The sequence below is a fragment of the Malaclemys terrapin genome, chromosome 9 (genome assembly GCF_027887155.1).
Source record: "Malaclemys terrapin pileata isolate rMalTer1 chromosome 9, rMalTer1.hap1, whole genome shotgun sequence".
NCBI classification, from domain to species: domain Eukaryota; kingdom Metazoa; phylum Chordata; order Testudines; family Emydidae; genus Malaclemys; species Malaclemys terrapin.
Genome location: NC_071513.1, coordinates 60,510,437 through 60,524,116, shown reverse-complemented (window position 1 = coordinate 60,524,116; position 13,680 = coordinate 60,510,437). Strand labels below are relative to the sequence as shown.

The window sequence follows — 13,680 nt, the reverse complement described above, 5'->3', positions numbered from 1 at the left end:
CACCTAACAAAGTACACAGGCTCCAAAACTATACTTTTTCCTTTGGGTACCATTTTATAGCTATTGCTCTCCAATTAGGATTTTCAGGGAGTCTTGCTTCAGTACCAAACAAACAAACTATATCGATAGCTACCACCTCCATTTCTCCTGCTGCAACCCATTGGTTGATCGCTGGCTGGTACTATTGCTCTGACTGCTCACGTAGCATTAACTGCGACCAGGTAATATGTTGGCTTGTATTATGCAGGTCAAATTAGGTGACCATATCTGTTCCTTCTGGCCTTAAACTCTATGGTTCTACGATTATAGAAATGCTAAATCCTGTCTACATTAGAAGCTAGCATGTCTTTAAGCAGCTCTTAAAAAACATTAGCAAAGATGTTTTATAATGCAACTCCTGCATCTGCAAAGTCAGGGGGAGAAAGGAAGGGCTTTGTCTGGACTGACTCGGAGAGAAAAAAGGAGGGGCTCCTTTATGGCTCCCACTGGACTTGGAGGAGCACCACCTGAGCTGGTGGGCAGGGCTCAGGTTAGTCACTGGTCCTGTGCACTGGAAGGGGGGGGGGGGGAAGTATTTAAACCCTGCCCCTCCCTCCAGCCTTAGCCTCCACTCTCCCCTGGATTAACATCAGATATACCCGAATGTTTTATACACCCTTTTCCATAGCCTAGACAAGACCAAACCATTCACAGACATTCAGGACTTTTCAGTGACAACGGGCTGAGTTTTGAGTTTCTAACAATACAAATAAACCACCACGCAAGATTTACATTTCACACAACAGTACTCATAACCCTTGTGGTCTCTCCCATCACTATCTCAGAGGGGCTTTAGATAAACAGTGTAGTCTAGTGGTTAGAACCAAGGACCAGAATATAGAACTTCTGAGTTCTAGTCCCACCACTGACTTGTGATATTTTGGAAGTCTCTTCATCTCTCTGAGCCTTAGTTTACCCAACTGTAAAATTGATGTAATACTTCACATGGGCAATGTGGCTTAAGTGGAAATTTTAATAAAACACAGATCCTCCAATGGAAAGCTTTATAAAACTGCAGAGTATTATACAGGGTCACAGTCTAACACAAGCACCTTCACGAGTATTCAACACATCCTGAGAACCCAGCAGAATAAGTCCAAGAGAAAAAATAATTCAAATAGCTAAAGAATACCTTGAGCTTTTAAGTTCCTTGTTTCAACCAAAACCACTTAGTTCTGTTCTGGGAACACTAAAAAGTTACTGACTCTGGGAGTTTCAGGTGCCACACCTCTGTAGTTAGTAGAAATGGCTGGGATATGGCTAAGAAATTGTCTGTACTTGCCAGAAATAATCTGAGAGCTGATCTCGGGTGTTCACTTGATGAATTCATGAATTCAATGTGCTCAGCTCCAGCAATCTTGGCATACAAAAGGCAACCCACAGGAATATATCTGTCGGAAATGTGAATGTTGCAGCAAGGACCAGTTGTCCAAGTAAGGCTCTACAACTCAAAAGATGTACTGCAAATATATATCCAGCAGTTTGCTAAACGAAATGTGAATAAAAACAGATGGAGCATGAACCACTTTTTCAGCCATTAGATGGCAGACTTTCACAAGCAGGGTTTGCACTTTTGACTTTGTGGTGCTGTGCATAATTCACACATCAATGAATTCTTAACAGTTCCAGCAGTTAATGGACTACATTTTGAAGTGCTGGATAGTGCAGATGGTTCATTCGTTATCTTGTAATCCCTGGAAAACAGTGTTCAAATCAACAACTAAACTGCAAAAGCTTCAGAATGTCACAAAGTCACTGCATTCGCTGAATGAGTGTTGCTGCAATGCGTGTGCAATCTGCAGAGATTGGCCACAGGTTAGCACCCCTCCCCATTTAGGATGGGCACCTGGCTATGACAGCTGTTCTCAGGAGTCAGGAATACATCTATTCCTCACCTCTTTCAATCTGTGTAATGAGCAGCAGCACAAGCAGTAAGGCCATTTGTGCTCTCTCCTAAAAAACCCTGTCAGGTTAGCAATGCAGAGGTGGATCGTAGGCATGTGTCAAGGTGCACTGGGAGGCTAAAAATAATCCTTTGCCCCACTGAGAAGGGGCACAACAGTGTCTCCCAAATGTATGAATTTGAAATGCTAGTAAAAGTCAAGAAAAAGAGCACAACTATAGAAGTTCATACTGAGAAACTCACCACACGGAGCTCAGAGAGGTGGGAACTCTGTGGACATATCCCTTCAAAGGAATCCCCCCACATGTCTATATTCTCCAGCCCAACATACCTGACAAGTTACCTTCTGGCTCCCTCCAGAGGAATAATTCCACTCTTCCTTCCATACCTTTCCCGGCTACATGGAAAGATTAACACTTGACAAGAGGAAACGGAAGCTGTAAATTCTCCTCTATACTTTAAAAATGTCTCAAAGGGCCAAATTTCCAAATAAGCCAGGGCCCTGGGAGCCATGAAGGGTGTGTACATATACATACTGGCAGGGCTGGCTCCAGGGCTTTGGCCGCCCCAAGCAGCCAAACAAAAAAACAAACAAAAAAACCCCGTGATCGCGATCTGCAGCGGCAATTCAGCAGGAGGTCCTTCGCTCCGAGCAGGAGTGAGGGACCATCCGCCGAATTGTCGCCGAACAGCTGGACGTGCCGCCCCTCTCCGAAGTGGCTGCCCCAAACACCTGCTTGGTAAGCTGGTGTCTGGAGCCGGCCCTGCATACTGGCCATTTTAATGATATCTGAATCATCATGACCTCAAAAATAGATCTACCCACACAGAAAATGGAAAGCTTGAGAATAATTTCTCCTGCAACCCTGCAGCCATCTGCTAATATCCAGGCTTCTCTAGATCACTGGGAAAAGCAACAATATAATTTTTTTTTTAAATAAGGAAAAAATATATCCTTCTCTTTAGGTGGGTCTGGACAATGATGGGACTCAAGGATTGGCTTCCCTTTTTCCTGTCTAGGCTCTGTTCCCTTTTCTGGTGTATTCAATGTCTCTCTCACTGTCGTGGTGTGCATTCGGCTATGGGGCTTGTAGCAACCATGGCCCAGGCATCACATAAGTCCTGAGATTTTAATAGGTACTCCCAATAGCTTGAATTCATCCAAAAGCCTGAGACAGGCAGCCATATTCCAGAACAAGGACTCAATTTATTATCCCCTTCCCTACCAGTGACACTACAACCCATATAGTAATTCTATCTTTCCATTCCTCACATTCCTGAGATTTAATACGCACCCCATCACATCCTATAGAAATAGGGAATATACTTAGAATTTTCCCTGCTCAGTTGTGGCTCCCAAGCTGAAGTAACAGGTCTTTCCCCTTTTCGTTAAGTTTTGTTCCAATTCTAGGGCTACCAAGGGAATAAAGTGAAAAAAATAATGGAAACCCAGCACCAGAGCAAACACAAAACCAGGCAAATATGCTGTAAAAACATACAGTGACAGAGGAATTTCATAAAGGCTGGGGCTTGGATAAACATTCAGAAGTTTGGATACTTCACTGAATCAACAGAGGCCTCCCCCCAGGCCCAGGCATCCTCCATCTCTTCACAGATTCCCCTGCCGAATGGCAGATGAGATAAGATAGTGGCTTGTGAGAGAATGTACAACGGCCAATGATGCCACTTTGGTATGGCTGAAGGATGGCTAAAAGACCTATACCCCATCTGACATTTTGAGAAGATTATGGCTAGGTTTAGTCTCTACACCCAGTAGCTAAAGGGGGATTTGTCCCTCTACCTTTCTTCAGAAGTCCAATTGTTCCTGTCCCCATCAGTATTTTGTCCTCCACTCATCTGTCCACCTAGACAAAGAGTGCTATAGGAGAGGTGGTGGGGGTTGACTCCATCTCCTACCCCAATCACTACAGCATTAAGTGGTGTTGTGTGTGCTGTAAGGGAGACATTATGCTTGTACATTTTAAGTGGGAACAGAGCATCCTGGCCACCCTCTGCTTAGTTCTACACAAAGGCACCTGCTTCCCACCTAACTCAGTATAGGGTTGTGGCGGGGTAGTCACCCTGCCATGCCTTGAAGGGCTTAAAACAGCCCTGGGAGAGGGCTGTGGCTGGGGAAAAGCTGGGCTGATTTGGAAAGCAGGCACAGCTGTAGCCAATGCAATCAGGGCCCAGCTGGCCCTTATAAGAGGGCGGTGTCCCAGGAGGAAGGACACACACTCTCTCTAGCATTCTTGAGAGAGAGGATCTGGCTACCTGGGAAGTCGAGAAGGGTACCTAGGGTGGAGCAGTGCTGGGTCAGGGCAGAGGGAGCTGGGGAGCTCCAGCCTAGCAAAAACCCCAGGCTGCAGGCCTAGTTAAGGGCCCACAAAGGGTACTGGGGCTGCAGAGGGGCAGCCCAGAGATAAGCAGAGGCAGTAGGTCCAACCCCCCCTTGCCGATTGAGGAGTGGTTTATAGACTGCAGTCTGCCCCAGGGAGCAGTGGCTAGATGATGACTGGCAGTAGCCACTGAGGCAAGGTGGGGGTTGGGGGTTCCCCTGGGTGGGGAGACCCAGATTGGGAGTTGCTGCTGGGGCAAAGGGCACCGGGGTCTGGGAAGGACATGGGGGCCAGCGACAGGCGAGACACTTGCCTGCAGAGGGTACTCCAGGCTGGAAGAGCTAATTCCCTGGATGACCAACAGCCGGTGCCCCGCCAGTAAGTCGCACCCCTCTACAAGAGTCTACTGGGATGGGACACACACTGCTGTCTTCCCACTGGTCACTGCACGTACATGCCTCATAGCACTTGGTACTGAGGAAAGAAGTTCCTGGAATAATTCTGAGGAGCAGCTGGGCCTCTCTGAAGGCAATATGCATTGCCTAGTGAGATTTGGGGAACTAATACCAATACATCAATTCCCAAGGATTCAAAAGTCAGAATCACCATATGCCCCAGCCCAAACAACTGCCTACTTCCCAACATGGTAGCACTGACATTTACCGGCAGTCGTCTTCTTGGAAGGGGAAGTCCTGTTGCTTACACAGCCCTTTGTTATCTCCACTGAAGAGAAGGCAGCCCATTTTCCACTATGGCATCTCCAGAGCATCTTTGCACTCTCCCACTATTGAGGTATCTGTCACTATTTGTCCTCCCATGCTAGGCAGTGTTGCAGTGTGCCAAGCAGAAGGGGCTGGATTTCAGTGCTGAGGGCAGTATTACTATATCAGTGCAACATCGACTGCACTGTTTAAAAAATATATATATATCACAATGAACAGGAGATTTTTCTGACCACGTTGCTATTTGTAGCCAATTTCTATTCTTGTTTTTCTAGTCACGCTACTGCATTTATTCTTTCAACTTGTATAATAAAATAAGAACGCCAATAAAATGCACACTAAACACAGCTTATTTTTGTTCTGTATTTAGAAGCAATATAAAATGAAAACTCAGTATGTTTCCTGCTTACATTTCAGGTGCAACACTGAAGAAATCAGTTGTAAATAATGATGGCTTCCCACCTGTGTGTTTAAATGATGCAAGTCACAATGAGGTCAAACTGGTGTCATAAGCAACAAGGATTTCGCCCCAAGGGACCCAGTGGAGATCCTACAGGGAAAAAATCATCCTACTCTGTCATCTTATTAACAAATATTGTTGGAGCTTATGACACACATCCTTGAATCCAGGTTTGCAAATGGGCAATAAACATGGTCCATTTTTAAATTGCAATGAAATTATGGTGAAAGTTGTTCCATGACATGAATGAGTAATGAAATGAATATCTTTTGTCATATTGCACCATATGATGAAGTCTTTCGGGCAACAAAAAATGCCAGTATGTTTTTTTTTTAAATGCAAATATGTGCTGAATAAGCATTTACTTGGTTTAGATAATTTTCATTCTTTTAGATAATGTAAATATTGTGAATTTCTACTGAACTTCACAGAAGTGCTTAATTTTATTGTAATAGTTTAATCATCTTAAACTTGATCATGCAGACTACGTTTGTATGCTGAGATTTACCACTTGGTTTAAAACTTTTTGTAAATATGGAGATAAAAATAACAGGAAGTATAAAATGGTCTATATTCTCCAAAGAAATTTGTTTACCGTGTATCCTAGTTATAGAGGGTTGTGTTTGAGAATGACTATTAACAAGTTGTTACTTGTTCTGTTTTAAGGTAAGAAAAACACCCTGTTTAAGTGTGAAACTGTGGTTTTATTTAATCCCAGAAAGTCTTATTTTTCTAATTTAGAATCCAGTTAGATATACCATTAACCTCACTTTCATTTTCTGCGAAGAAGCCTCTCAAGGTGGTTTAACTCAAAAGCCATTATTTTCAAGACAGTTCTAACTTGTACTTAATTGCAAGCTGTCACATACTGGAAGGCCTTAGGATTATACTGGATTGAAACTGGATACATAAAAGTTCTATGGCCTGTAGATTGGACTGGTGATCTAATGGTCCCTTCTGGCCTTACAATCTATGAAAAGAACATTAGCTCATCTAGTCCGATATCCTGCCTCAAATAGGGTTTGACATCTGATGCTTTGTGGAAGGAAAAAAAAAAAATCATCCATAATGTATGCAATTATATGTTGTAATATGGGGTGGAGAATGAGGTGAGGGAAGAGGATTCTTTCCTGACTTCCACAAGCAGTCATTTTACACCTTGAAGCATGACATGTGGTTACCCTTTGCTTGGACATTTGCAGCTGTTAGTCAAGTACTGTAGATAGATTTTTAAGAGTGGATAATGTAGTGACTATTATCTAAATTTTGCTGAATCGGTACAAAAATAACATAATGCACTGAGATCACGGACCTGTGAAATGAAATTCAGAGATAGCATATGGTTTCAAAATGGTCTCTCAGGGATAGTGATGAAGTAAAACCCACCCACTAGGGTCACCAAGGTTTCCAGTACAGGTCATCTTCAGGATGAAAGCATTTGCCACAAAGAACCTGTCCTCTACAGTGCAGAGGAACATTTGTGACCCTCCTTTGCTGCTGAGATATAGGTAAGGTTGGGCTGCTAAGAATTTATCATTTAGAATGTAAAAAGTCTAAAATCACAAATAATTAATCACATAGGCATCCCTTCAGCAATGCTAAAGTGACACACTATTTGTGGGCTAATCAAATAATAATAATAAACATATGGCTCAACAGAAGAGGTTGTGTAAGAACCTGTTCTTCTTCACAAAACTGATCTCTTCTCTTTTAGAATTATTCAACTGACCTCTTATCTTCACTTTATTTCCAAACTGTCCTTGCAATACTGATGGCCAATGAGCGCACAAGGCCAGAATTTCTCCACAAAGTGACCATACTGTAACTAGAATTAATAAAAGTACATAAAACCGGCTTGCTCTTATGCAGCACATTCATCCATACCTCTCCCAGTGCTTTACAAAGGAGGTCAGTATCATTATCCCCATTTTACAGATGGGTAAACTGAGGCACAGGGAGGTGAAGTGACAAGACCTGTTCTCAGGGTGCCCAGGACTGTGAGTCACCTTGTTACCCCCGACTCCAAAGTGAGGGAAAGTTGCTTGTGTTTAGCTGGGTGTTGGCTCCTGAACACCACCAGTTTGTTAGCCACTCAAGCACTTGCCTCTGGGCTATGCCAACCCTTGCTTCGCCTTGCAAGTTAACAATAGGTGCATTACAATCCCCAAACCCCCTTTGAAGCATTCCCCTGAGATATCCAGTCCCTGGCAACTCACAGACATTCTGGATCCATTGTTCCCAAAGGAACAAAACACACCAGCCTGTGAGATTCAGCTCATGTTCAATACTTAGCTTAATATCAGATATATATTTATAGTTAAAAGATGATTAAGTTTATCAAAGATTCAAGTAACAGTGAGTAAGAATATTGGAAACAAATAGTTACATATAAAATCAAAAACAGCTTTCTAGAAACTAAGCTTAACTAACAGGTTAATGTCCTGTTTAAAGTCTTCTGCAGCATTTTCAACCAAGGTTGGCTGAGAGCCTATTTTTATGAATGAAAGCATGCTGTCCATTTACTTCCTAGGTGCAGGATACCATGGTGTCTTCTCTGCCTCTCAGCAATACCCGCAAAGTTCACTGTCTTTACTCCTAGCCAGAATACACCCCACCCCACCCCGGCTTGTTTTTCCTCTGTGTGTCTTCCCTGTTGATTTCACATCTCTGTTAACATTTGACTTCCTATATAAAGAGGCATCCATTGCATTAGCTTAGAATGTTTAATTTCTTACCTCCTGTCTAGAGCAAAACCATTTTTCCCCACCTTTGCTGGTGACTAATACCTTGATACAGACTTAAAAAACAAATTTTCAGTATATATATACACACACACCTCCTGACAGAGTAGCTGTACATACATTTCACAACAATATTAATGACCATAGTGACACTAGCTTGCATTTGAGCCCTCTCATGGCATTCTGTGGTGAACTAGAAAGCAGATACCTGCCCCATGAGGTGCCCATAACCCTTCTGCTTCCCCTTGCTAGTTGGCATTTAGTGGTTCTTGGGTCACATTCAACCAGTACTTGTTTCTTTAACTGGTATTTGCTCTTCTCTTGCCTTGGTTTTCTCCTTCCCCATCCTACCCACCAGCTATGTGCGGGACTCCTTGTCCCCCCGCCCAAGCTGCCTGGACTAAAAGTATCTGGTAGGCTTTTTCCCTGCCCCCACACCTGTACTTTGCCCAAATAGTCTTCCTCACCCCCCTTGGCTAGACCACAGAGATTTATGAGTCTGCTATAACCTTCTAGCTTGGGCAGTATAGGGGGTGTGCTTTTAGACCCAGGGTTTGATTCCTGCTGTCAGCAGCCCCACCAGACATGCTGCATTACATATGATGGTGAAAATTCAAGCCACCAGTCTATGCTAATTGTCTCAGAGTTGCTAGCCTCAGTGGAGTTGCACAAATGCTGGGAAATGTGCAGAAATTTTCAGTGAGGACAACTACGTAATGGGGTCATGCTACTCACTACTTGTTGGTGCCATCTCATGGCTCATCTGGGGAATTAGTTCACCACTGTGGGTGCCCCATCCTGCAGTCAGTCAGCCCATTGCCTGTGTCACTTGCTCTGCCTCTTCCATGGCTTAGCCTTCTAGCTAAGTCACAATTGTCTTCCCCTTCTGGGGTCTCACTAGGGTCTCTCACCACACAGTCTCAAGCAGTCTCCATACCCACTGCAATACTCCCACAGTGGATTGTAAGGGAACCCAAGTCCCACCTGTTTCTGTGCAGATGATCATCATCCCCAATTAAGCCTCATCGCATCCTAGCTCTCCTTCAGGTGCAGCCTATGGCTAATTGTCCTCTCTTGCCAATATTCACCCTGCCAGGGCTTGCATGGGGTGAATGCCCCATCAAAAATAATTAAATCCAATCTTTTTCTTTGAACATTAAAAAATATTCAACCTTCTCATGACCCACCTTGAGGTAAACAAACATAGCTGCCACCTGCTGGTTCAGCAGCAAGTATCTAGGATAAACTGGTTACATTGTGTATGCTTCATTTTCCTTGCATGTGAAGCTTCAGATGTGCTGACAAATTGAACCCATATAATGTGAATGTTCATTTTAAATTGCAGTGTGCTTTGAAGGAACAGGTTCCCACTTAGGTCTTTCAGTCTGTAATACATTAGTATTTCTGTTTAGTCTACACATCTTGATGGTCTACTAAATTTTAAATGATTCAAACCTAAGATGAAGGAAGGAAGCGTAATAATCTAAACCCTATGCATTTTTTTGTGGCTCAGTGAAACCAACTATTGTATATTGTTCCTTGTCTTATATTCTTTGCACACCCAAAGTGTGCAAGGAGTGGAGTACTGGGTCCATGGTGAGCACATGCCTATAAGTTATGCCCACATTACAAGTGGGGAATAGAGAGACTAAGACTTACCCAAGCTTACACAGAACATCTCTGGCAGAGCAGGAAATCAAACCTTAATTTCTCAAGTCCTGGGCTAGTGGCTTAACCACTGAACCATCCTTTCCAAAAGTAATGGGGTTCTACTATACTCCTTTTTTGGTTCATTACAATGTACCCAGAAGCTATGAAAGGAATTTTGTGTTTTGTTTTTTATTTTTTTCTCCTAGAAATAGCCAGCCTTCTCATCCGTACTTTTGTTGCAGAATTCACTGTGAGTTCTGAGCACTCAACTATTGAAATTTTAACAGAGATCTTTTCTCCCAAGGTCATAGGGCACCTGAGTTAAACAGTGTTTAAACACTGTAGCCTGAATAAAAAAATCACCCCTCCCATCAAAATGATCAGGTTTCATTGCCTTAAAATCACTGACACTACTAGCTTTCCAGACAATTCCAAGAAAAACAGGGCACACAAGATGCAAATTTCTAATGTGAGACATGCTGAAAAAAAGGTGGTTTTTAATGGCCAACACCTTCCAGGGCTTCTTGATGCATCATAAACAAGTCAAAAAGGGGCACCAGGGTACCACTACTTCTTTCTTCTAAAGATCACCTTTAAAGAATTGATGTCTCCAGATAAAATTCTCAGTGGAGCTTTGAGGCTTGGCAAAAAACTGGAACACTGCGCCAAATTCAACTCACTTGTGTGAATGGGCACAACCCAATTGGATTCGAAGGAGTTGTGACTGCTCATACCAATGATGAAAATTTAAAGTGTTAAAAATAAGATAAAAAATAAAGTTAATAAGACATAGATTATGTCTTAAGGGCCCGCCCTTAGAATTTTATATATCAACTAAAAACATTTTTAATCTGAAAGTGATGTCAAAATATTTTGTGTTCTAACAAAATATTATATTCACAACACAGTAGACCATGAGTGCTGTGCTGGACTGGAGAGGGCTTCTGTTACGCAGAGGTGGTGCGGAGCAGAGGCTCGTAGGAGGGCAAATCCCTACTTTAATAAAATGAATGGTCCTGCTACACCAAGCAAGGCTCAGCAACCTGAACACAGATTTACCATGCTACATTCCTGTTCAAGCCAAACAATGTAAAATGTGAAAAAATCTACATGATGTTAGCAGTGTTGTCATGGCCATGTTGGTCCCAGTGTGTTAGAGATGTGGGTAAGGTAAAGAGATGAACTTTCAAGCTACACAGAGCTTCTGGTCTGAAGAAGAGCTCTGTGTAGTTTGAAGGCTTGTCTCTCATCAACAGAAGTTGGTCCAATAAAAGAACATAAGACATAAGAATGGCCATACTGGGTCAGACCAAAGGTCCATCTAGCCCAGTCAGGGCCGGCTCCAGGCACCAGCTTCTCAAGCAGGTGCTTGGGGTGGCTGCTCCAGAGAGGGGCGGCAGGTACAGGTATTCGGTGGCAATTCGGCGGACGGTCCCTCACTCCGGCTCGGAGTGAAGGACTTCCCGCTGAATTGCCACCGCAGATCGCGATCGCGGCTTTTTTTAGATCGCGATCGCAGCTTTTTTTTTTTTTTTTTTTTTTTGGTTTTGGCTGCTTGGGGCGGCCAAAACCCTGGAGCCAGCCCTGAGCCCAGTATCCTGTCTTTCAACAGTGGCCAATGCCAGGTGCCCCAGAGGGAATGAACAGAACAGGTAAACAGCAAGTGATCCATTCCATTGCCCATTCCCAGCTTCTGGCAAACAGAGGCTAGGGATACCATCCCTGCCCATCCTGGCTAATAGCTATTGACGGACCTACCCTCCATGAATTTATCTAATTCTTTTTTGAACCCTGTTATAGTCTTGGCCTTCACAACATCCTCTGGCAAAGAGTTTCACAGGTTGACTGTGCATTGTGTGAAGAAATACTTCCTTTTGTTTGTTTTAAACCTGCTGCCTATTAATTTCATTTGGTGACCCCCTAGTTCATGTGTTATGAAAAGGAGTAAATAATACTTCCTTATTTACTTTATCCACACCAGTCATGATTTTATAGATCCCTATCATATCCCCCCCTTAGTTGTCTCTTTTCCAAGCTGAAAAGTCCCAGTTTTATTAATCTCTCCTCATACGGAAGCTGTTCCATACCTCTAATAATTTTTGTTGCCCTTTTCTGAACCTTTTCCAAGTTAAATATATCTTTTTTGAGATTGGGCGACCATATCTGCATGCAGTATTCAAGATGTGGGCATACCATGGATTTATATAGAGGAAATCTGATATTATCTATCTTATTATCTATCCCTTTCTTAATGATTCCCAGCATTCTGGTTTAGCAGGCTTTCTGCTTCAAATGTACTTAAAGTTTTTTTGCTATTACTTATTGAGTCTTTGGCTAGCTGTTCTTCAAATTCTTTTTTGGTCTTCCTAATTATATTTTTATACTTCATTTGCCAGAGCTTATGCTCCTTTCCATTTTCCTCACTAGGATTAAATTTCCACTTTTTAAAGGATGCTTTTTTGCCTCTCACTGCTTCTTTTACTTTGTTGTTTAGCCATGGTGGTTCTTTTTTGGTTCTCTTACTATGTTTTTTAAATTGGGATATACATTTAAGTTGAGCCTCTATTATGGTGTCTTTAGAAAGTTTCTATGCAGCTTGCAGGGATTTTACTTTTGCTGCTGTACCTTTTAATTTCTGTTTAACTAACCTCCTCATTTTTGTGTGGTTCCCCTTTCTGAAATTAAATGCTACAGTGTTGGGCTGTGGTTAAATTTAATTATATTATGGTCACTATAACCAAGCGGTCCAGCTATATTCACCTCTTGGACCTGATCCTGTGCTCCACTGAGGACTAAATCAAGAATTGCCTCTCCTCTGGTAGGTTCCAGGACTGGCTGCTCCAAAAAGCAGTCATTTAAGGTATGAAAAAACTTTATCTCTGCATCCCGTCCTGAGGTGACACGAACCCGGTCAATATGGGGATAGTTGAAATCCCCCATTATTATTGAGTTTTTTATTTTAATAGCCTCTCTAATCTCCCTGAGCATTTCACAATCACTATCACCATCCTGGTCAGGTGGTCGGTAGTATATCTCTACTGCTATATTCTTATTATTCAAGCATGGAATTACTATCCATAGAGATTCTATGGTACAGTTTGGTTCATTTAAGATCTTTACTTCATTTGATTCTATGCTTTCTTTCACATATAGTGCCACTCCCCCACTAGCATTACCTAACCCACCTTGTCTCTCTATAAAGTCTCTACAGCATAGCATGTTCCTCCCACTGTTTTCATTTTGCTTGTTATCAGACTGTTTAGCCAGTGGGGCAAAGGACCTGACCACATGCTGAGCTGAGCATCCTCAGCTTCTGTGAATGATGAGGGCACTCATCACGGAACAAAATTGACCCTTAACTACATAATACTAAGAGCATGCTGTGGAACTGATGCAGTCAGAAATTTTAGACATGTGCATGCAAGGTAAGTGTCCCTCAGAAGACTGGGTTATTAAAAGGGATGGGTGGGTATTTTGAATATGTGAAAAGGCCATATTTTGGCCTGCCTCACATCTGGTATTTATCTTCTATGTTATTGCTCTTGCTAAGTTACAAGGTCACTGGTAGGTGGATATTGGTTTAAAGATGCACAGCAAAGTTGAAATTAGATTGAGGCACATTTAAAAACAGTAAAAAAAGTATAGAAACATTTACATTTCCCCTGATATGGGAAAGGAAAAAGTACCGGTGGTAGCTTTGGTAGGGAAAAGTGTGCATGGATGCAACATGTAAACGGAAGAATCTCTGCAAAGTTGTTCAGCTGAAGAATGGATTTTGCAGTGGAAAATCTGAAATGCACATTGTTTCTAAACCATGGACTACAGT

General features: G+C 42.6%; 1 protein-coding gene across 1 annotated transcript in view; it reads left to right on the top strand.

Moving 5' to 3' along the window:
• AMER3 (APC membrane recruitment protein 3) overlaps window positions 1–6,201 on the top strand; it is a 52,812-nt gene extending 46,611 nt beyond the window's left edge. The window contains exon 3 of the mRNA XM_054040413.1: window positions 5,421–6,201. The gene's annotated coding sequence lies outside the window, so the exon portion shown is untranslated. The remainder of the gene's footprint in view (window positions 1–5,420) is intronic.
• The last annotated feature ends 7,479 nt before the right edge of the window (window positions 6,202–13,680 follow it).